Source organism: Telmatherina bonti, assembly GCF_933228915.1.
Source record: "Telmatherina bonti genome assembly, chromosome: 14".
NCBI lineage: Eukaryota > Metazoa > Chordata > Actinopteri > Atheriniformes > Telmatherinidae > Telmatherina > Telmatherina bonti.
In genome coordinates, this window is record NC_136612.1 from 9,633,271 (window position 1) to 9,656,286 (window position 23,016).

The following is a 23,016-nucleotide window of genomic DNA, read 5'->3' on the forward strand; positions in this document are numbered from 1 at the left end:
CTATATAGCACACTATAGTGAACTCATTCAGTTGGCGATTTGGACACGAAGGTGGCTATTTTTACCTTGTCACAGATAATGACTATGATTATGAACTTTAATGCTTAAAAGAACACCGCATTGGAGAATATAACACTGAGATCCTTCAAACTGAATTTTATTGCATTTTAACTACAACATGACTTGTAAAGTTTTTCTCTTTTCTTTTGTTTAATAGTTTCCCTCCTGACCAGGTATTTCCATGGTCGCTCTGACTTCTGCCCAACTTCCACTATAACCGGAACACCATCTCGGGTCTCATTGAGCTGCTTTTGGCCACAGATCACCAGGACTGGGGAGAAAATACTTGGAAATGCTAATGTTTCTCTTCTGGCTGGCAAGTGGTACATCATACCGTGTTGTATACATCATACACTAGCTCATGGCAAAATTCTTGACTAACTATATCTAAAATACTTTCTTACAGGCAGTTAAGTGTTGGAGAATGTCAGGAATCTACTTACTTAATATACTTACATTTTTTCAATTAAATTCAGCTTTAATTGTGTAGTGCTACTTTACAACAATGTTGTCTCAGGGCACTTTACAGACACATCAGTTCAAACCAATTCATAAATATCCTAGCTAATAGAATATATAGTTCATCTCTTGCGGCTCAATTTGCTCGCCTCCTTGCACCATTTTGATCCTCTAGCTGTCAGCCAGAGGTGAGCTCGTCTGAACCGCCTCCTCCTCATGTTGCTCATTTATGCACAAAGGAAAATGACAATAAAGCAAAGTTAAATTACAGGCTGTGGTGATTCCTGTTCCCTGGTGGGTATGGTCAGCAGCTGATAACTGGAGCACACCTGATCCACATTCCAGCAATCTACAACGACCTATGTAAGACCAGCTCAGCCTGCTATCCAGCGCCAGATTGTTGATTGCCCTGTGGTAAACAGCTCTCAACCGCTCCTCGCTTCGCTTCGTGCACACCTTCAGTTTCTAACCTGTCTTGTCTTCCTCCTGCCAGAGATAAGCCTGCCAGTCTGTTGACGCTACCTGCCTGTCTGCCGGTTTGCCTGCCTGCCTGCTTGCTCACCTGCTTGCCTGCCTACCTCCTGCTGTTTACCAGTCTGCCAGTCTTCTGAATCCCTGCTGGAGAATTCACAAAGATCAGTGGATACCCCAAAAACTTTCTCAGTAACTCTGACTGTGTCCGCTCTTTGGATCCTACTAGCCCCCACCTCTTACAACACTGGCACCATTTTCTGGCATTTAAAAAATATTTTTGTGTCTTTTTGTAGAAGAGTGGGATCAGTAATTAGATAAACTTGTCATATGTAGTTGCCAGGCAACGGAGGACTGGAGCACTATGGGTAATTCTTGTCCACTAGATAGGCCATCTCATTTTACTGGCAGTAAGCGCACTTCGGTGTGTGCAGACGATGTAGAACACTTTGTAGCCTATGAAGTCTGTGCACTTGGAAGTGTGCAGACCCTGAATTGAGAAACAGCCATAGACTGTATATAAAAAGATGGACGGACCATCATTGAATTCACCCATAAATATTCTGTATTTAACCTCGATGGGCGGCTCTCACTGCCACCATGTTGTTCCAACAGGAACATACAGCTGGTTGATTTATACCCATCAAACTGCAAGCTGCCTGTAGCTAATAGTTAACCTGGAGCTAACAGGAGCTGATCAGCTATTGGAGGAAGGCAGGCTAAACCTAAGTTTCACTGTAACCTCGTTAAAATTACAGGCAGAATCCTTTCATTTTCTTTTTTTTTTTAACTAACGTAACAAAACATTCACACTCGTGATACACTACATATGGATGAAACTAAAACATCTCAATGCACACGAAAACAGACATTTCCTTCTCAAATTCTCAATAAAAGCTCCTTACAACTAAACACATTTCCTTTGCAGGGCATTAGGGTCCATAAAAAAGATTTTAACTTAAATTAATCAAAACTGTTTTAAAATATTAATCATTTTTCAGTCCTGTGTAGGAAAAAAAGCAGAAAAAAGGAGCACTTCTTTTTGGTTAATTGGTAAGAAAATCTCAAAAGATTTATGCTTCCATTAGTAAGATTCTCACCATGAACAATATATTCTGGCTGAGTTGTGTCCTTCGACGTCAAATTAGCAATGTATAGCTTTACTTTTTATTTTTGGTTTTTACTGGGCACTAATCAGCAACTGACTGAAAAGATACCAGTCAGCGGTGAAGGGGTTGGGATGAGAAACATCCAAGATGGTGATCCTCAACCAGAAATGGATGGAGTATTCTCTCCAGGTCAGGAATGAGATTCTGTGCCAAGGGGAGGAATTCAAGTGTCTTTTTCACTAGAGAGAATAATGCAGCAGGAGATTGACAGGTGGATTGGCATCTGCAGCGATGAGAACTCTGCATCAGTCTGTTGTGGTGAAGAGGAGCTGAGCTGAAAGGTGAAGCTCTTCACCTACGTTCCTTCTCTCAGCTAAAGTCACTGACTGACCTAACCAGATACTTCAGCCATTTCAAGCATCAACCTGGGAAGAGACCCTTGGGAGAGACCCAGAACACACTGGAGGAATGTTGGTTCAATCCCAACCTGCCCCCTACACACTCGCCCCAAACACCAACCCTGTGTTTTCGTGCTCTCCACGACATTCACACAACTGGTCTAATGTGGTCCAGGTTCCAAAGAATTCAGTGGAATTGTCTTTTGCACATTTGACAACACTCCAAGGTTGCTTACCCAGCTGACAATAGTTCTGCTGTCAGCTGGAAACAGACATGAGAGGATGAGACATGTTAACCATAACCTCCATCTCTGAAGTCTCAAAACTCCAGCAGTCAAGCGAGCGAGGGCGTGCAATGGAGCGAGCATGCTGGTCACCGCCGTGAGGACATTACATCACACATTTCCACAGTGGATTTATCAGCTCTCACAAGGCTGATTCTCTGCTTGCAATTATTCCCTCCACAGTGCAGAGTGTTTTCACTCCCAGGTACTAGTTTACTCACTCATAAACACTTCTAGCAATCAGTTTTCAAGCACAGCCCTTTAGGAACTAAAGAAACACCACACTGATGTCTCTCAGTTGGCTTGGGAACCACTCAGGAGCACAAGGAGACGGAAGTCTGGGTCACAGCTGTAAGAAAACTGTATTTTTCCCTTCATTCTGTAAAACAGCTAATATCATCATTATGAATAATAATAATGATTATAATTCATTATTTTATGTTTTTACTTTATTTTACATCTCAAGGGTACTTCATGTGCTATTTATTGTTTTATTTTAATGTTATGTTTCTCACACTTTGTCTGCTTTGTTTTTTTTCTTGGAGTGAGTTATAAATGAAGTTGTAGTTACCAAAACTTTTCAAGCCAGATGAATTAAAACATCTAACTCTTGTTTTTCATCATGTGTAATTAAAGAAAACTAACTGAATGGAGCAGAAATATTAACATTGTGTGGTGAAAGAAAGCAGGTAATCTACTGAATCATTCTGAACTAAAATCATGGAAAATTTCCCATCATTAGATCAGTTCTGCTCACCGCCATCTTTCCAGTTCAAGAAGGTCGCCGTCTCGTCTCCTCTGGACCATTTCCATGGACGCGTCTCATCCTCTCAGTACAATCCAATCCAGCCATGGGTGCCATATAACAGCTGATTCTTTACTTCATTTCTGATAGTGACCAGGTCGATGTGATTGTCTCTGCAGAAAGCCCGAGCTTCAGTCCAGGTTTTCCTTTCTACATATTGTATAAAACTGGGATCTCTGAGACCTGATGTCTGTCCGCAGACAGGAGGAGCAGGGAGATGGAGATGCAGATGTTCCTCATCATGTTTTTGCTGAAGGATTTCCGGAAACCTGCAGGTACATTTAAACATTCAGTGAATTAAGCATCTGGAGATGGAAAATTGAAAAATGAAATTCTAGGTAAATAAAAAATGTTTGAAATGAAAAAGTTATACCTGCATGAATGTTTGTTCTAAATTAGCACGAAAATGAGAAAATCCTGATTAATAATGAGGTTTAAAACTCTGCCGCTCCAACAGCAGATAGAGGCGGCCTCACAGACAGTAAATGAAGTTAAGAAGTGAACCTGGGTTTGGGAGCGAGGTCACGGCGCAACATCCCCCAACACCACCCGATCACCCGGCGAGTCTTCCTCAACTCTGTCTCGTTGTCTCGACCCCACCCTTATCCATCCACCACGTATTCCATTCTGCCTACTCCATCACATTCATTCACTGCCTTTTCATCAGCCTTCTCCATCCTTTCTCCCCATCCCATTTTCTTTTTCTCTTCTTCCTCCTATTTTGTCCTTTTTTCTATCTTCTTTTTTCATCCTTTACTCAGGTGCCTCTTTACTTCTCCTATTTGTCTTGACCTCTCATTCTTTTGTCCCTCCCTCTTTTTTTAACCTCTTTTTCAGGTTTTCAGGGGCCTCCATAAGACTGGTCACCAGAAGAACCGAAACAGCCCCCCTACCCTGAATCTTCCTCACCGGCTCATTACTGTCTCACCCCAGATGCCGACTCCACATTCTCCTTCCCCCAACATCAATGTGTCACCTAAAGCTTTCATCACTGACGATGGATGAGAATGATGTAACAGTTAACTTAGAGAAGTATTCCTCCTGTCAGAACTGAGTCTCTGTGATCAATAATCCTGCTGTCAGCTGCGTCCCGTCTGCAAGCTGCTCGGCACTGACAAACATCAACACTAAACTATCTGACCCCAACTGGACCAGTTATTAAGAAATGATCAGGTTCACACTGAAACGTAGACCAACACACACATTTCCATATACCTATATTTTTTACACACAAGGAACATTTGATGTTCAGCTGTAAAGTTACAACGTTATGAATACCATAATGTTACTTTTTTCTATTGTTTTTGTTTGTGCACTAAAGATGTGAAAAGTTTTGACAAGTAATCAACAGAAATCATTAAAGATGTGATACAGCAGAACTCACCTCAGGCTGCAGCAGCATGGAAGACGACTTTGAAGCTTCGCTTCAGGTTATGATGCTTCTCTGTCAGAGCACTCGGTGAAAAGACTCCACTGACCAATCACAGCGCTGCACCAAACCTTCCTGGATATGCAAAATAATTTGCGTGAGTCTGAAGGACACCACCAATCCTCTCGTCTCTTTTCCTTCCTGTCTGGTACACATTCTGCTTTGCATCTCTCTTTGGTCTATAGAGAAGTACAAGAAGATGTAGAGTCCCACACACAACTACACACACCTCTGAAAAAAACACGTTATAAATATAATGATGGATTAGATTTATACAGCTCTTTTCAAGGCACACAAAGTGCTTTATATCCATTGAATCCATCAATCACACAATGGTGATGGCACCTACATGTGCAGTTAGCTGCCCAGAGCAGCCTGACAGAGACATGGCAGCTAATCCACATAATCTGTGGTCTCACTGACCACCAAACCCCAACAATGCCAATACTGGAGGTAAGGTAGTTTAAGTGGAGCAACAAACTAACTGGGTTAAAGCAGGATTTGAATAGCTAACCTTCCTATTACTGGGTGACCAGCTCTAATACCTTCTTGCAAATAACAAGCTATTCCCACAGTGCAGAAATGCTTTCCCACCTTATCTGTTTTCAATTGCAGGTACTAGTGTGCTTGCTTGTGTCATGTAAACATGTCCAGTGTTTACTGTGTGCACATTCAGTTTTTATAAACGCGGTTGGTTTTCAAACATGCCCCTATTGAAACTTCAAAAAACCCCAAACCCCATCCTCTCCCAAAAATGAGCATGGAGGGGCCGTGGACAGGCACATGGACAGGTGAATATTTAAAGGTTCGGACACAGAAACAGCCCCTCCGATGTAAAGCTCACTAGAGACACTTTTAGAATGGATTAAAAATGGAATGAGGCTGAATTTTGGCTGAAACATGTCAAACACAATGTTGTTCAAGACCCAGATGAATCGCTGAAAAAAATGTACACTATGGGAACTTGAAATAGAGTGGAAACAAGAATCATTAGGCTAGCCACTTGGCTGCTAGGTTGGTAAATGGAGCTGGAGCCACTAACCAGCCTGTACTATGTATCACAGTGAAACTGGTATGATAAAAACAAAGTTTTTCTCTCTGTCACTGCAATGGCAGTCAGAAAATAGGACCGAAATTGGGTTTACCAGGCACTTCTCAAACAAATTGTCCATTTTTAAACAAGTTGCACTCTCCACCAGAGGTGATGCTGCATCTCGAATTACTGGAGGAGAAGAGGAGACTTACGATCACGAAAAGGATCTATGTTAACTGGTGTGGTTGTGAAATTTCCTTGTCTCTCCCTAATAGAAAGATGAATGCTTCAAGATAGACAACCCTGCATTAAAATATACAGGTATGGAGATATATAAAGTGTATATAAATATACAGTGGAGAGACTTGTTTTATATGAATTTCTTTTCTACGCTATGAAAAAGGGGTGTTTTCACCTTTGATTTTTTTAATTTGTTATCTAGACTTTGAGTAAAGCCATCTTTTAACAGACATGTGTGGGGTAGGAAGGCAGCATTGTGTCAGTCCACTGATAGGAGCCCAGTCTGTCTTACCCACATTAAAAAAATGGCTTCAATGTCCTGGCGAATGAAGGAAAACATTACCTTCAACTAAACTTTGCTCAGTGATAAAAAAAACTTGATCAGTAAAACCAGATACGCAGCTACAACTTTCACTGTGACTACCCCCTCCTGGTGACTTAGGAGGAGTAGCAGCGCTCCATCAACACAGTGGGGAAGGGGACTGCTGACCTTGACTTGAGATGTTGTGGGTCAGTGGAAGATATACTTTGAAGACTTCCTCATCCTACCAACATGTCTTCTGAAGAGGAAGCAAAGCTGGGGACTATGGATTGGTTTTCCTATCTCTCGGGATTAAGTTGCTGGAGTGGTTAAAAAGTTCCTTGGTGGCAGGGCCCTGGGATGGATGAAATCAGGATGAGATCATTGTCAGTCATAAGACAGTGGACCAGTTCTATAGCCTCCTCAGGTCCTGGAGCGGCATGGGAGTTTGCCCAACCAGTCTTCATGTGTTTTGTGGACTTGGAGGAGGGCATGCAATCGTGTCCCCCAAGGACTCTTGTGGTTGGTGCTCAGAGACTTGTATGGACTGTCCGGTCCCTGTCCGACTAGTGTCAGATATTGGTCCAAAACGGTGGCAGTAAGTCAGATTCGATTGCAGTGAGGGATGGACTCTGCCAAAGCTGCCCTTTATCACCATTTCTGTTCATAATTCTTATGGACAGAATTTCTAGGCACAGCTGAGGTGTTAAGGAGATCCAGTTTGGTTACCTCAAGACTCGGTCTTCTGTGGCTGTGATGAGGATCAGCACCTATCTGTTTAAGACAGTGGTCCTCAGCTGTTAAAGGGTACAGTGTCCTCTTCAGGACAGGCACGAGGACCTGCCCCAAGTGAAGGAGTTCTCTCAGGGTTTGGTTCACAAATGAGGGAAGGATGGAGCATGAGACTCACAGGTGGAGAGCAGAGTCTGCAGTAATGCGGACTCTGCATCTGTAATGGTGAAGAAGGAGCTAAGACAGAAGGTGAAGCTCTTGATTTACCAATCAACTTATGTTCCCGTTCTCACCTATGATCATGAGCCATGGGCAGTGACTGAAAGAAAAAGATAGTGAATACAGGCACCTGAAAGAACCCAGCCAAACTGCAGAGATTGGCTGGGTTCTCCCTTAGAAATAGGGTGAGAAGCTTAGTCCTCTGGGAAAGGCTCTGAGTAGAACTGCTGTTCCTCCACATTAAGAGGGGCCAGTTGGAGGGAACGTGCACTAGTTAGGATGCCTCCTGGATGCATCCCTTGTGAGGTGTCCACGGCACGTCCCTGCAGGAGGAGACTCCGGAGAAGACCCAATACTTGTTGGTGGGATTATATCTCTTAGGTGGCCCGGGAACGCCTTGGGATTCCAAGGATGTTTTGGCAAATGTGGCTGGGGAGAAGGACGTCTGGGCTGCCCTGCTTAGGCTGCTGCCCCTTGCATCAGGTCTTGGTCAAGGGCCCATAGTTGTTACCCTCTTTTGGCAAACCACTGCTGACAAAAATAAGAGACACTGCCTGTGAAGTGTGTTGCGTGGTCCAGGAGTTAATCTAGAACTTTAGATAGACCCTTTTAACTACTAGTGGCAACAATTTAAGAAATAAAATCAATTTAAGAATAGTTAAATGTATTAAAAGACTAACACCACCTAGAGAATACTGCAGAGCTCTAGGGCTCCAACCTACAGGTAATTTAAAACCAGGAGTGAGCAAAGTTAAAAACTAGTCCAAAAATAATAGTTGACAATTTCATTTACAATAAAATCTAAATAAAATAAGTAAAATAAATGATGCCTAAAATAAGTCCAATGAAGTACATGATGTACCCTCTTCACAAACCTAGTCCCTTGTTGTTTCTTCCCTTAGCTGAGTCCCCCCCCCACAGCCTACTCCTTTATGATTTAACAGTTCTGACCTCCGTCCTTCTCCAGCAACACCTCCTCTGCTACTATAGCCGTTCTGGAGAAAACAACCGGAGAACTATTATCAGCTGCCGTGCTACAGGCTCCGGTGCACCATGGTCCAGGCTGTGTGTTCTGTCAGTCGGTGTGGTCTGTGCTGGCTCTCTCCATGGCCACTTTGTCCTTATTCCTCTTCTTATGCCGAATTCTCTTCTCCTTCCATGCGTTCTCGCTTCCCTGCCCACCTGTTGCAGCGCTGTGCTGTAAACTCCTCCCACAGACGTTTTGGTTTCATTCAGCCACTGTTGCCAACTTGGCGACTTTCTCGCTAAATCTGGAGACTTTTTTGTTTAAAACGACTAGCAACAAAGTTATTAGAGACTTTTCTGGTGTTTTGCCGACTGACTTGAAGGCACATATTGTTCTGCAGTTACTGTAAGGAAGGAGCAGTGGGAGCCTCTCCCGTCCTAAAGCACTCCCAGGCAGCCAGTCTCAGTCGGCTCCGGCTGCAGGTCAATGTAGAATAACTGCAGTAGGTTGTGGAAGTTCACCTAAACATAGTTTATACCAATGCAGTGACACCTGGCTGCATTATTTTTGTATAAACGCACACGTAGTTTGGCGAGTTAAACATGGGGCGTTACCATAGCAACGCGTTAATCATCTGGTTTAAATCAGCCGTCTTTTAACAGGTAAATGAGAGAAACGTGCTGTAGCCTGAAAGCGGTTGTTTGGCATAAAAAATCGACATCGAGACCAACGTAAAATAATTCCTATATAAGCAGAAAAAGCAGATTAAACAAATCAGAACCGTACATTAGACAGTTATAATGCACGACACGGGGTTGAGAAAACCACGACGCGCAGTGTTGTTTAAAAATACTGGTTAATTGTGTTAAATAATTGAGATCTCAATTTCAGTCAAAATAATCGTGATTATAATTTTTGTCATAGTCAAGCAGCCCTACTAACTACTGCCAGGGGTCGATCAGTGTCTACTGCATTCAGAGGTAATCCAAAAACACAGAACTATGTGCATGATAATCTCCAAACACTAATAAAAACATCACTAAAAACATATTTAGATAAAACATCCATCAATAATAATAACATTCTCATATATTCGATATTAAATGAACGATTGAATATGCCTGCAGGTTTACAAAAGTGTTTTACTAAAACACAGGAAATATCTGAACATGTCCATGCTGCCGTCCATGCATCTTGTCTGTGAACAGAGGGCTGTCCTGAGAACAGAAGTGAAGAAGAGAATCGTGTCTGAGAATGGCTGAGCTGGCTCAGGTTTTTAGGAATAAATAAGAAAAGGTTGTGGAAACGGTGGAGAAGGCATGATATAGCAACCTTGTTGAGCTGGGATGTTAATGGTGGACATCTCCGATTCAGTCATGTGAAATCAGTAAAAACTGTTTCTTTTAAAGTTGTCTTTGAATTCAAAGTTCATTCCAGTAACATCCACTATAAGTTTCAGTTCAGGGGGATGGATGGACAACCTGGCAGCTGTTCTAATGTCCACAGAGTCAAAAAGACTGACAGACTGAATCTAAGCTGAGGATCAATCCTTCATGTGTGACATCTGAATGTAAGGAAATACACTCAGGCTTTGTCAAGTAAACCTGGCAGTGAGCAGGTCACCTCCACAGTGGAAGGTAACAGTTTTAGTTTTAATCTCAAAATAATCACTATACCTGCTCTTTAGAAATAGACTTCTGTACATTTAATAATTGGCTTCTGACTTTTAGAATAATAAAGTTGACAACAAACATCTTATTCTGATCTCATTAGCCGATACCACCTTTTTAGTACAAAGCAGCTGTCAAAGTCCTATTTATTGTTCCAGGATGAGTGATGGGAAAATGTACCAACACAAATGCTATTTAGAGGTAAAGCAAAGCACCACATTATGTAGTTCGAAAGACTGAAATGTTGCAATTATATCAAATATAGTTTGAAAGACAAATATCTATAGTTACATCCATATTATCTCTTACACTTCATGCAGTCTTTACACTATGTAGTCAACATAGAGTAAAACTGTTGTGCGGTAGGGATAACAATCTGAATCCAATTGTGGACACAGTTCTGAATTCCAAAAGGTTTATTGGATTTATCCGGATCCAACTTATTCCTGAGGACACTCGGAAGTATGCAGTTCACACGGGCAAAGTGAACTGGCATTCGGGTGGAGTGGCAGGCAGGCATATGGGCAAACAGGCAGACCAGGGTTGTCTGACAAAGAAGAGACACAAACAGGGTAGGATAACTGGGAAATAACTGAGAAATAATCTCAAGGCTGAGAGCTGTTACTGCTGGGTAATCAACAATCTGGTGTTGAATGGAACGCCAAGCTGGTCCTAAATACTGCTGCTGCTGATTGCTAAACAAGGTACAGGTGCTGATCAGGTTGCCAGGATGGTGGACATATCCATCATGGAACAGGATCCACTACAAAAGCGTTACATCACTTGGAAGTAAAACTGGTGTCACGCTGCAGTGATTCACCATAATTTACCACCAACCAGCAGAGGTCGCCACCTGAGGCCTCATCTCACAAGACAGAAGGAGCTTCAGTTCAGCTTCAGAGCAGGACTACTCAGTTTGGTCCTATGAGGGCAGCAGTCCTGCAGGTTTTCATTGTATTCCTGCTCCAAGATACTTGAATCAAATGAATGAGACTGTGCAGAACTTCATTGACTTTTGGATACTGTTAATTTGAGTCAGGTGTGTTGGAGTAGGATACATTGAAAACACCCTCATGTTTGAGGATTTATAATCAGGGTTCAGAGCGAATTAAAGCACAGACACAAAATGGTGAGAGTTACAAATGAAGTGTTAATGACATCAGAGAAAGGTCTTCCCATTCTAGCATTAAACCTTAGTGCTGCCTTTGACACTGTTGATCATCAGATTCTTTTACAGAAATTATTACATGTTTAGATTTAAAATAAGAACATTAAACTGGTTCAATCCTGATTTAAAGCTGGTTTAAACATTTTTTTACCCACCAGATTTCAATTTGTACATGTTAATGATAAAAACCTTCGCATGAAAAAAATGTCATGTGGAATCCCACAAGGATCTATGTTTGGGCCAATTCTTTCTGATATGCTTACATTAGGCAATACAATAAAGAACATTCCCTTAATTTTTATTGTTATAATAAATGTCCCTTGAACCTCTTTACAGAATGTGTAAAATATTGGTTTATCTGCGCTGCTCCCTTCTATTCCTGCAGCCGGTTCACCTAAGAGCGAAGGATAGAAGGAAGGTAAAAGAGAATAAAGAGGGAGGACTGATAGAGGTGGGTCGTAGAATGAATGACACTGTGTTGCAAGAACTTCACAATATTCAGATAGAGGGGAGTGGAGCTGGTTGACTTGAAAGAGAAGTTTTTTTTTTAATTAAAAAAACTGAGTAGCTGTCTGGGGTTTGCTGCCCTCTTGCCTGCTTGGGCTTCTCTCTCAGAGGTAGGGGTTATAATGGGAAAATGAGAGAGAGGTTGGTTACGGGAGAGATAGGGGGGAGGAGGCAGGTGATGGCCTGTCGTGGACAGCTGTCTGGATGACTCACATCCTTGCTGGGTCCTGGGTTCTGCCCCTGACTCCAGCACGGGGAGCTGGTGGGCTGCTAGCCTGTTTCCCCCTGAAGCCTGTGCCTGAAGATGGTCGAGGGGATTTTGGCAGCAGCTTTCCTCTCCCTTGTTGGCGGGTGTGTAGTAGCCCTTGCGGTGGGCGTCCTCAGCTCAGAGTTGGCTGTTGCTTTCCAAGGACTTGGAGTCCTCCTGGGCCAAACTTTATTATGTAAATAAAATTACCCATCTTTTTTGTAACATAGCATCACAGGTGGGCAACCAAATGATATTCTATAACTTCTATAAATGTCTTAAATCATAATCTTTTCCAGAAATGTCCATGTATATTTTTAACAAGACCTTAGAAAACTACTTTCTGTTAACATTATAAAGGCATATCTGCAAAAGAACAGGGTTTGAGTGCTGGATGTGTCCCAGAAGGGGAATGTTTGGGGCATTTGAAAAGAAAAATGCAACAAGGTCTACTTGTACTCAGTGACGTATCCAGAAAAGTTTTAATGGGGTGGCCAAGATGAGACACAATTAGTGTGGGGTGGCAAAGGCAGGAAAAGCCTTAATGATCTGTGCATAATGTGTAAATATAAACTTGCTTTCATTTTACATACAAATGGCCTAGAATTATAAAACAAAAAACAAACTCATGTTTACACTTCAACATTTTTAAAAATAAATGTTCAATATTTTCTGAAATTATTGCATAAAAAGTACACAAACACAAATAAACACATCTTTAGTGTTGCATTTTCTTACACAACCTATACTATACAGAGGTTTTATGTTTATCCACCTCTAATGCACTCAAATATTCTATGCTAAAATATTGTGAATCTAACTAAAAAAAAAAAAAAAAGAATAAAAATGCTCCTATTAAGCCTGGCACTGTAGCCAGGCTTACTAGGAGTTGGAGCGCTGTTGAGTCATGTATTCCTTTCTCACTTAGCTGTGATGATTTCATGTATTTTTTCAGGAATAAAATTGATAGAATTAGAGATCAAATCCGCAATATTCTGCCTTCTACTTATAATGTTGAGCCTGTTGTGGTCTCCGAAGCATCCTTAGAACCAGGATCTGACTTGTGTCTAAATAGTGTCTGTCCTGTCCAACCCTCTGAATTAACTAAAATAATAGCTTCATCTAAACCATCCACCTGTATCTTAGACCCTCTCCCAACGAGCCTCTTTAAGGACATTCTCCTTTTAATTGATACATCCCTATTAAATCTTATCAATATGTCTTTAGTGACAGGATATGTACCACAATCATTTAAAACTGCTGTAATCAAGCCTTTACTTAAAAAGCAATCTTTGGATCCAGAGGTGATAGCAAATTATAGACCTATATCTAACCTCCCGTTTATGTCCAAAATTCTGGAGAAAATAGTTTCAGCTCAGCTACATGCCCACCTGAGCAGAAATAATTTATTCGAAGAGTTTCAGTCAGAATTTAGAGCTCATCATAGCACTGAGGCAGCATTGGTGAAAGTTATTAATGACCTTCTTATGGCCTCAGACAAAGAACTTCTGTCCGTACTTATCTTGCTTGATCTTAGTGCTGCATTTGATACAGTCGATCATAACATTCTGTTACAAAGACTAGAACAGGTGATTGGAATTACAGGTACAGCGTTAAGCTAGTTTAAATCATATTTATCTGATAGACTTCAGTTTGTTCATGTAAATGACAAGTCCTCCTCACAAACTACTGTAAGTCATGGAGTTCCTTAAGGTTCTGTACTTGGACCAATACTCTTCACGCTATATTTGCTCCTTTTAGGTAAAATTATCAGACAACATGGAATAAACTTTCATTATTATGCAGATGATACTCAGATATACTTATCCTTTAAACCAAATGAAACAAATCAGCCCGATAGGCTACAAAATTGTCTCATAGACATAAAGACTTGAATGTCTAGAAATTTTCTGCTCATAAACTCAGATAAGACTGAAGTAATTCTCTTTGGATCTGAAAACCCTTTGAACAAAGAGATTCAGCTTCTTCCATCTGAGCAAAGGTTTCTAGTCCCAAGGTTTCAAACCAAGTATTTCAAAAACAGCTTTATTCGAAGGACCATTTTAATGCTCAATTAGGTGTGAATGTGTGTTTTCCTCTGCCTCAGTAACTTTAAAAGTGATCTCCTCTTAAACTCAGATAAGACTGAAGTAATTCTCTTTGGATCTGAAAACCCTTTGAACAAAGAGATTCAGCTTCTTCCATCTGAGCAAAGGTTTCTAGTCCCAAGGTTTCAAACCAAGTATTTCAAAAACAGCTTTATTCGAAGGACCATTTTAATGCTCAATTAGGTGTGAATGTGTGTTTTCCTCTGCCTCAGTAACTTTAAAAGTGATCTCCTCTTAAACTCAGATAAGACTGAAGTAATTCTCAATGGATCTGGAAAAACTCAGAGCTGAATTTTCCAGTTTTGTAATGAACCTGGATGGCATTTCTCCAGTTTTAGCCTCTCTTCATTGGCTGCCTGTTGAATCTAGAATAGAATTTAAAATCCTTCTCCTTACACATAAAGCCCTCCACAGCCAGGCACCACTATATATCAAAGACCTCATTGTTCCTTATATACCAAGCAGAGTACTTCGTTCGCAGACTGCAGGCTTACTTGTGGTTCCTTGAGTCTCAAAGAGCCGAGCAGGAGGCAGAGCCTTTGGTTATCAGGCCCCTCTCTTATGGAATAAGCTCCCAGTTAGTGTTAGGGAAGCAGACAGCCTCCCCACCTTTAAGACTAGGCTGAAGACTTATCTTTTTGATAAGTCCTATAGCTATGGATGGTTAGCATCCCTAAGTTATGCTGCTATAGGTTTAGACTGCTGAGGGACATTTCCTGATACACTGAGCTTCTTTCTCTTTATCTCTCTCCCCCCCAATAACAGTGTTGCATCATTGTCTCCTTGGCCGGGAGTAGCAGTTCCTGTTGTCTGTTGTCTTTCTTTCCTCTTCCCCCCACACAGCAGAGGCAGATGGCTGCCTGTCCTTGAGCCGGGTTCTGCTGGAGTTTTCCCTCCTGTTAAAAGGGAGTTTTTTTTCCCCTTCCCACTGTTGCCAGTGTGCTTGCTCAGGATGGGAGATTGAGTTGGACCCTCCAACTCAATCTGTTGGTTTCCTTATATAGGCTATTATGAACTGGCTTTCATGATGTTTTCTTCTCTGTCTGTAAAGCGTCTTGAGATGGCATTGCCGTGATTTGACGCAATATAAATAAAGTTGAATTAAATTGAATTGAATTGAATTAAGACAATGAGACATTGAATGAGGGTTGGTGTGTGTGTAGGGGGGTGTAGGGGAAAGAAAAGAATAAGAAGAGAGGGGCTAAAGTGGGAACCACTTTAGCAATGAGCTTTGATGTATGAGTCTAGCTATAGTTTCCAAGCTAGCTTTGCTACTAATGGTACTAGCTGCTGAGTACAGCTAGGTTAGCAATGAATGGGATTGACTATGAATGGCTGTAAGTCACTTGTTTTGAGGTTGCCGTAGCTTAGCACACCTAACCTACGGTGACTAGTGGGTGGTTAGTCAATTATGGGTGTTAGCTCTGAGGCTGATGCTAGCACTAGCTTAGCAAGATACAAGATGGCCTAAAGGACTAGATAATGGGCAATTTGGAGGGAAAGAATTGAGCATGAGCTTTAGCTAGCGTTAGCTGTGTAATGCTAAATTAGCTTAGCTGATATTAATGCTAATTTAGCAGATTGCAAAATGGTGGACACTAAACAGGACAGAGGGAGCTTGAACTTCAGCTAGCATCAGCTGTTCAATGTTAATGTTAGCCTAACCAATGCTAATGCTAATTTAGCACAGAGTTTGATGTCAAGCGCTGCACAAGTCCGCTGATTAGGTCTGATGTGTGCCAGGTGTATTGCAGGAGAGAAACTTTAAACATTTGCAGGACTGTGGCACTCGAGGACCAGCGTTGCCTACCCCTGAGCTAGACCATTAGCTAATATGGTCCCTTAACAAAAGTAAAAGAAATTACTCTGAAACTATCTCTGCCCAGACACAGAAACCTCTTACTCGGCACTGTTTTCGGGAACAGCGAGGAGTCCTATTTAATTGTAGTTCTGGTCTGGAGGCCCTTGCAGACTGGGTCCAGCAGCAGGCCTTGGTTCTGTAGAGATAATCCCTGTAGTAGAACAAGTTACGTCAATGGTTTCAGGTACCTTAAAAGGTTGCTGGGAACAAAAACAGCTTACCCTTGTGAAGAACTGCTCAATACACAAACAGCAAATCTTTGTTGGATCCAATGGGACCTTGACTCGTCCAGCAAGTAAAGGAAGATAACAGTTGCAATGTGTCTCCGATCAGTGGAAAGACAAGGTGGTCTTTGTGACTGGCGCTTTTAAAGTCTCAGGGATGTCGGTGAGAGACCGTGCAGTAAAGGTGGGCCCTCAGTCAATTAGACTTGCCAATTTCTTACACACCTCTTTTCACACCTAGGTGTGAATGGCTGGGCAGGCAGGGATTTGTAGTCAAATCAAACCGAATGGAACTGTGTCATTAAAATCATAAAAACTTGAAAAAGAAATGGAACTGTCGTTTGAACCACAGTAACATTAAACAGAATGGAATTGTGTCGTTTGAACAACGGCAACATCAAACGGAATGGAACTGTGTCATTTCACACATAAAGAAATCAAACAGAATGGAACTGTGTCATTTGAACCATGGCAACTTCAAACAGAATGGAACTATGTCTTTTGAACCATGGCAACATCAAACGGAATGGAACTGTGCCACTTAAACCATGGCAACATTAAACAGAATGAAACTGTGTTGTTTGTACTATGGCAACATTAAACAGAATGGAACTGTGTCTTTAGAACCATGGCAACAACAAACAGAATGGAACTGTCAATTAAACCAAGGCAACATCAAATGGAAAGGAACTGTGCTGTTTGAATCATGGTAACATTAAATAGAATGGAAGTGTGTCGTTTGAACCATGGCAACATTAAATAGAATTGAACTGTGTCATTTGAACCATGGCAAAAACAAACAGAATGGAACTGTGTCATTTAAACCATGGCAACATCAAACGGAATGGAACTGTGTCTTTTGAACCATGGAAACATCGATTACACAGAAGGGAACTGCATCTTTTGAACAATGGCAACATCAAAAAGAATGGAACTGTGTCGTTTGAACAACGGCAACATCATACAGAATGGAACTGTGTCATTTAAACCATGGCAACATCAAACGGAATGGAACTGTGTCGTTTGAACCATGGCAACATTAAACGGAATGGAACTGTGTCATTTAAACCATGGCAACATCAAATGGAATTCACGTATGTGATTTGACACAGAAACACATCAAGAAGAATGGAACTGTGTCATTTGAACCATGGCAACATCAAAAAGAATGGAACTATGTCATTTAAACCATGGCAACATCAAACGAAATGGAACTGTGCCACTTAAACCATGGCAACATTAAATAGAATGGAAGTGTGTCGTTTGAACCATGGCAACATTAAATAGAATTGAACTGTGTCATTTGAACCATGGCAAAAACAAACAGAATGGAACTGTGTCATTTAAACCATGGCAACATCAAACGGAATGGAACTGTTGTCATTTAAACCATGGCAGCATCAAATGGAATGGAACTGTGTCGTGTTAACAATGGCCACATTACACAGAATGGAACTGTGTCTTTTGAACCATGGCAACATCAATTAATTAGAATGGAACTGTGTCTTTTGAACCATGGCAACATCGATTACACAGAATGGAACTGCATCTTTTGAAAAATGGAAACATCAAAAAGAATGGAACTGTGTCGTTTGAACAACGGCAACATCGTACAGAATGGAACTGTGTCATTTAAACCATGGCAACATCAAACGGACTGGAACTGTGTCGTTTTAAATATGGTAACATTACATAAAATGGAACTGTGTCGTTTGAACCATGGTAACAATAAACAGAATGAAACTGTGTCATTTAAACCATGGCAACATCAAACGGAATGGAACTGTGTCGTTTTAAATATGGTAACATTACATAAAATGGAACTGTGTCGTTTGAACCATGGTAACAATAAACAGAATGAAACTGTGTCATTTAAACAATGGCAACATCAAACAGAATGGAACTGTTTCATTTGAACCATGGCAACAACAGACAGAATGGAATTGTGTCGTTTTAACCATGGTAACATTAAATAGAATCGAACTGTGTCGTTTGAACAACGGCAACAACAAGCAGAATTGAACTGTGTCATTTGAACCATGGCAAAAACAAACAGAATGGAACTGTGTCATTTAAACCATGGCAACATAAAACGGAATGGAACTGTGTCATTTAAACCATGGCAGCATCAAAAGGAAGAGAACTGACAATTAAACAATGGCAACATCAAACAGAATGGAACTGTGTCTTTTGAACCATGGCAACAACAGACAGAATGGAACTATGTCTTTAAACCATGGCAACATTAAACAGAATGGATATATGTTGTTTGAACCATGGCAACATAAAAAAGAATTGAACTGTGTAATTTGAACCATGGCAACATAAAACGGAATGGAACTGTGTCGTTTTAACCATGGTAACATTAAAAAGAATGGAACAGTGTCGTTTTAACCATGGCAATATTAAACAGAATGGAACTGTGTCTTTTGAACTATGGCAACAATAAACAGAATGGAACTGTGTTATTTAAACCATCGCAGCATCAAATGGAATGGAACTGTGTCGTTTTAACCATGGTAACATTAAACAGAATGGAACTGTGTCTTTTGAACCATGGCAACATCAATTAGTTAGAATGGAACTGTGTCTCTTGGACCATGGCAACATCGATTAAACAGAATGGAACTGTGTAGTTTGAACAACGGCAAAATCAAAAAGAATGGAACTGTGTCGTTTGAACAACGGCAACATCATAACGAATGGAACTGTGTCATTTAAACCATGGCAACATTAAACAGAATGGAACTGTGTCGTTTGAACCATGGCAACATTAAATAGAATCAAACTGTGTCGTTTGAACCATGGCAACAACAAACAGAATGAAACTGTGTCATTTAAACCATGGCAACATCAAACGGAATGGCACTGTGTCGTTTTAAATATGGTAACATTACATAAAATGGAACTGTGTCGTTTGAACCATGGCAACAACAAACAGAATGGAACTGTCAATTAAACCAAGGCAACATCAAACGGAATGGAACTGTCGTTGTAAACATGGTAACATTAAAAAGAATGGAACTGTGTATTTTGAACCATGGCAACATTCAACAGAATGGAACTGTGTCCTTTGAACCATGGACACATCAAACGGAATGGAACTGTGTCATTTAAACCATGGCAACATCAAATGGAATGCATGTATGTGATTTGACACATAAACACATCAAGAAGAATGGAACTGTGTCATTAGAACCATGGCAACATCAAACGGATTGGAACTGTGCCATTTAAACCATGGCAACATTAAACAGAATGAAACTGTGTTGTTTGAACTATGGCAACATTAAACAGAATGGAATTGTGTCATTTAAACCATGGCAACATCAAACGGAATGCAACCGTGTCGTTTAAACCATGGCAACATTAAACAGAATGGAACTGTGTCTTTTGAACCATGGCAAAATCAAACAGAATGGAACTGTGTCGTTTGAACCATGGCAACATTAAAGAAAATGGAACTGTGTTATTTGAACCACGGCAAAGTCAAACAGAATGGAACTGTGTCGTTTTAACCATGGTAACATAAAATTGAATGGAACTGTGTCGTTTGAACAACGGCCACATCAAACAGAATGGAACTGTGTCATTTAAACCATGGAAGCATCAAACGGAATGGAACTGTGTCGTATTAACCATGGTAACATTAAATAGAATGGATCTGTGTCGTTTGAACAACGGCAACATGAAACAGAATGGAACTGTGTCATTAAAACCATGGCAACATCAAACGGAATGGAACTGTGTCGTTTTAACCATGGTAACATTAAATAGAATGGAACTGTGTCGTTTGAACCATGGCAACATTAAAAAGAATGGAACTGTGTCTTTTGAACCATGGCAACAACAGACAGAATGGAACTGTCATTTAAACCATGGCAACATCAAACGGAATGGAACTGTGTCGTTTGAGCCATGGCAACATTAAATAGAATGGAAGTATGTTGTTTGAACCATGGCAACAACAAAGAGAATGAAACTCTGTCATTTAAACCATGGCAGCATCAAACGGAAGAGAACTGTCAATTAAACAATGGCAACACCTAACAGAATGGAACTGTGTCTTTTGAACCATGGCAACAACAGACAGAATGGCACTGTGTCGTTTGAACCATGGTAACATTAAATAGAATGGAACTGTGTCATTTAAACCATGGCAACAATAAACAGAATGGAACTATGTCGTTTGAACAATGGCAACATTAAACAGAATGGAACTGTGTCTTTTGAACCATGGCAACATCAAATGGAATGGAACTGTGACATTTAAACCATGGCAACATCAAACGGAATGGCACGGTGTTGTTAGAACCATGGCAACATTAAAGTGAAGGGAACTGTCTTATTTGTACCACGGCAACATCAAACAGAATTGAACTGTCAATTAAACCATGGCAACATTAAACAGAATGGAACTTTTTCTTTTGAACCATGGAAACAAGAGACAGAATGGAACTGCCATTTAAACCATGGCAACATCAAACGGAATGGAACTGTGACATTTAAACCATGGCAACATCAAACGGAATGGCACGGTGTTGTTATAACCATGGCAACATTAAAGAGAAGGGAACTGTCTTATTTGTACCACGGCAACATCAAACAGAATTGAACTGTCAATTAAACCATGGCAACATCAAACAGAATGGAATTGTGTCGTGTGAACCATGGCAACATTAAAGAGAATGGAACTGTGTGATTTGAACCATGGCAACAACAAAGAGAAAGGACCTGTCAATGAAACCATGGCAACATCAGACGGAATGGAACTGTGTCATTTAAACCATGGCAGCATCAAACGGAATGGAACAGTGTCATTCAAACCATGGCAACATCAAACAGAATGTAACTGTGTCGTTTGAACTATGGCAACAACAAATAGAATGGAACTGTGTCTTTTGAACCATGGCAACAACAGACAGAATGGAACTGTCATTTAAACCATGGCAACATCAAACGGAATGGAACTGTGTCGTTTGAGCCATGGCAACATTAAATAGAATGGAAGTATGTCGTTTTAACCATGGCAACATCAAACGGAATGAAACTGGGTGTTTTAAACCATGGCAGCATCAAACGGAAGAGAGCTGTCAATTAAACAATGGCAACACCAAACAGAATGGAACTGTGTCTTTTGAACCATGGCAACAACAGACAGAATGGCACTGTGTCGTTTGAACCATGGTAACATTAAATAGAATGGAACTGTGTCATTTAAACCATGGCAACAATAAACAGAATGGAACTGTGTCGTTTGAACCATGGCAACAATAAACAGAATGGAACTGTGTCGTTTGAACCATGGTAACATTAAATAGAATGGAACTGTGTCATTTAAACCATGGCAGCATCAAACGGAATGGAACAGTGTCATTCAAACCATGGCAACATCAAACAGAATGTAACTGTGTCGTTTGAACTATGGCAACAACAAATAGAATGGAAATCTGTCTTGTGAACCATGGCAACAACAAACAGACTGAACCTTTGTCATTTAAACCATGGCAGCATCAAACGGAGTGGAACTGTGTCGTTTTAACCATGATAACATTAAATAGAATGGAACTGTGTCGTTTGAACCATGGCAAAAATAAACAGAATGGAACTGTGTCGTTTGAACCATGGCAACATCAAAAAGAATGGAACTGTGTCGTTTGAACCATGGCAACATCAAAAAGAATGGAACTGTCAATTAAACCATGGCAACATTAAACAGAATGGAACTTTTTCTTTTGAACCATGGAAACAAGAGACAGAATGGAACTGCCATTTAAACCATGGCAACATCAAACGGAATGGAAGTGTGTCATTTAAACCATGGCAACATCAAACAGAATGGAATTGTGTCGTGTGAACCATGGCAACATTAAACAGAATGGAACTGTGTGATTTGAACCATGGCAACAACATAGAGAAAGGACCTGTCAATGAAACCATGGCAGCATCAAACGGAATGGAACTGTGTCGTTTGAGCCATGGCAACATTAAATAGAATGGAAGTATGTCGTTTTAACCATGGCAACATCAAACGGAATGAAACTGGGTGTTTTAAACCATGGCAGCATCAAACGGAAGAGAGCTGTCAATTAAACAATGGCAACATCAAATAGAATGTAACTGTGTCGTTTGAACTATGGCAACAACAAATAGAATGGAACTGTGTCGTTTGAACCATGGCAACAATAAACAGAATGGAACTGTGTCGTTTGAACCATGGCAACATCAAAAAGAATGGAACTGTGTCGTTAGAACCATGGCAACATTAAACAGAATGGAACTGTGTCGTTTGAACCATGGCAACATCAAAAAGAATGGAACTGTCAATTAAACCATAGCAACATCAAATGGAACTGTGTCATTTGACACATGAAAACATCAAACAGAATGGAAGTGTGTCATTTAAACCATGGCAACATTAAACAGAATGGAACTTTTTCTTTTGAACCATGGAAACGAGACAGAATGGAACTGCCATTTAAAACCTTGGCAACATCAAACGGAATGGAATTGTTTCATTTAAACCATGGCAACATCAAACAGAATGGAATTGTGTCGTGTGAACCATGGCAACATTAAAGAGAATGGAACTGTGTCATTTAAACCATGGCAACATTAAACAGAATGGAACTTTGTTGTTTGAACTATGGCAACATTAAACAGAAAGGAACTGTTTCTTTTGAACCAAAGCAACAATAGTGAGAATGGAACTGTGTCGTTTGAA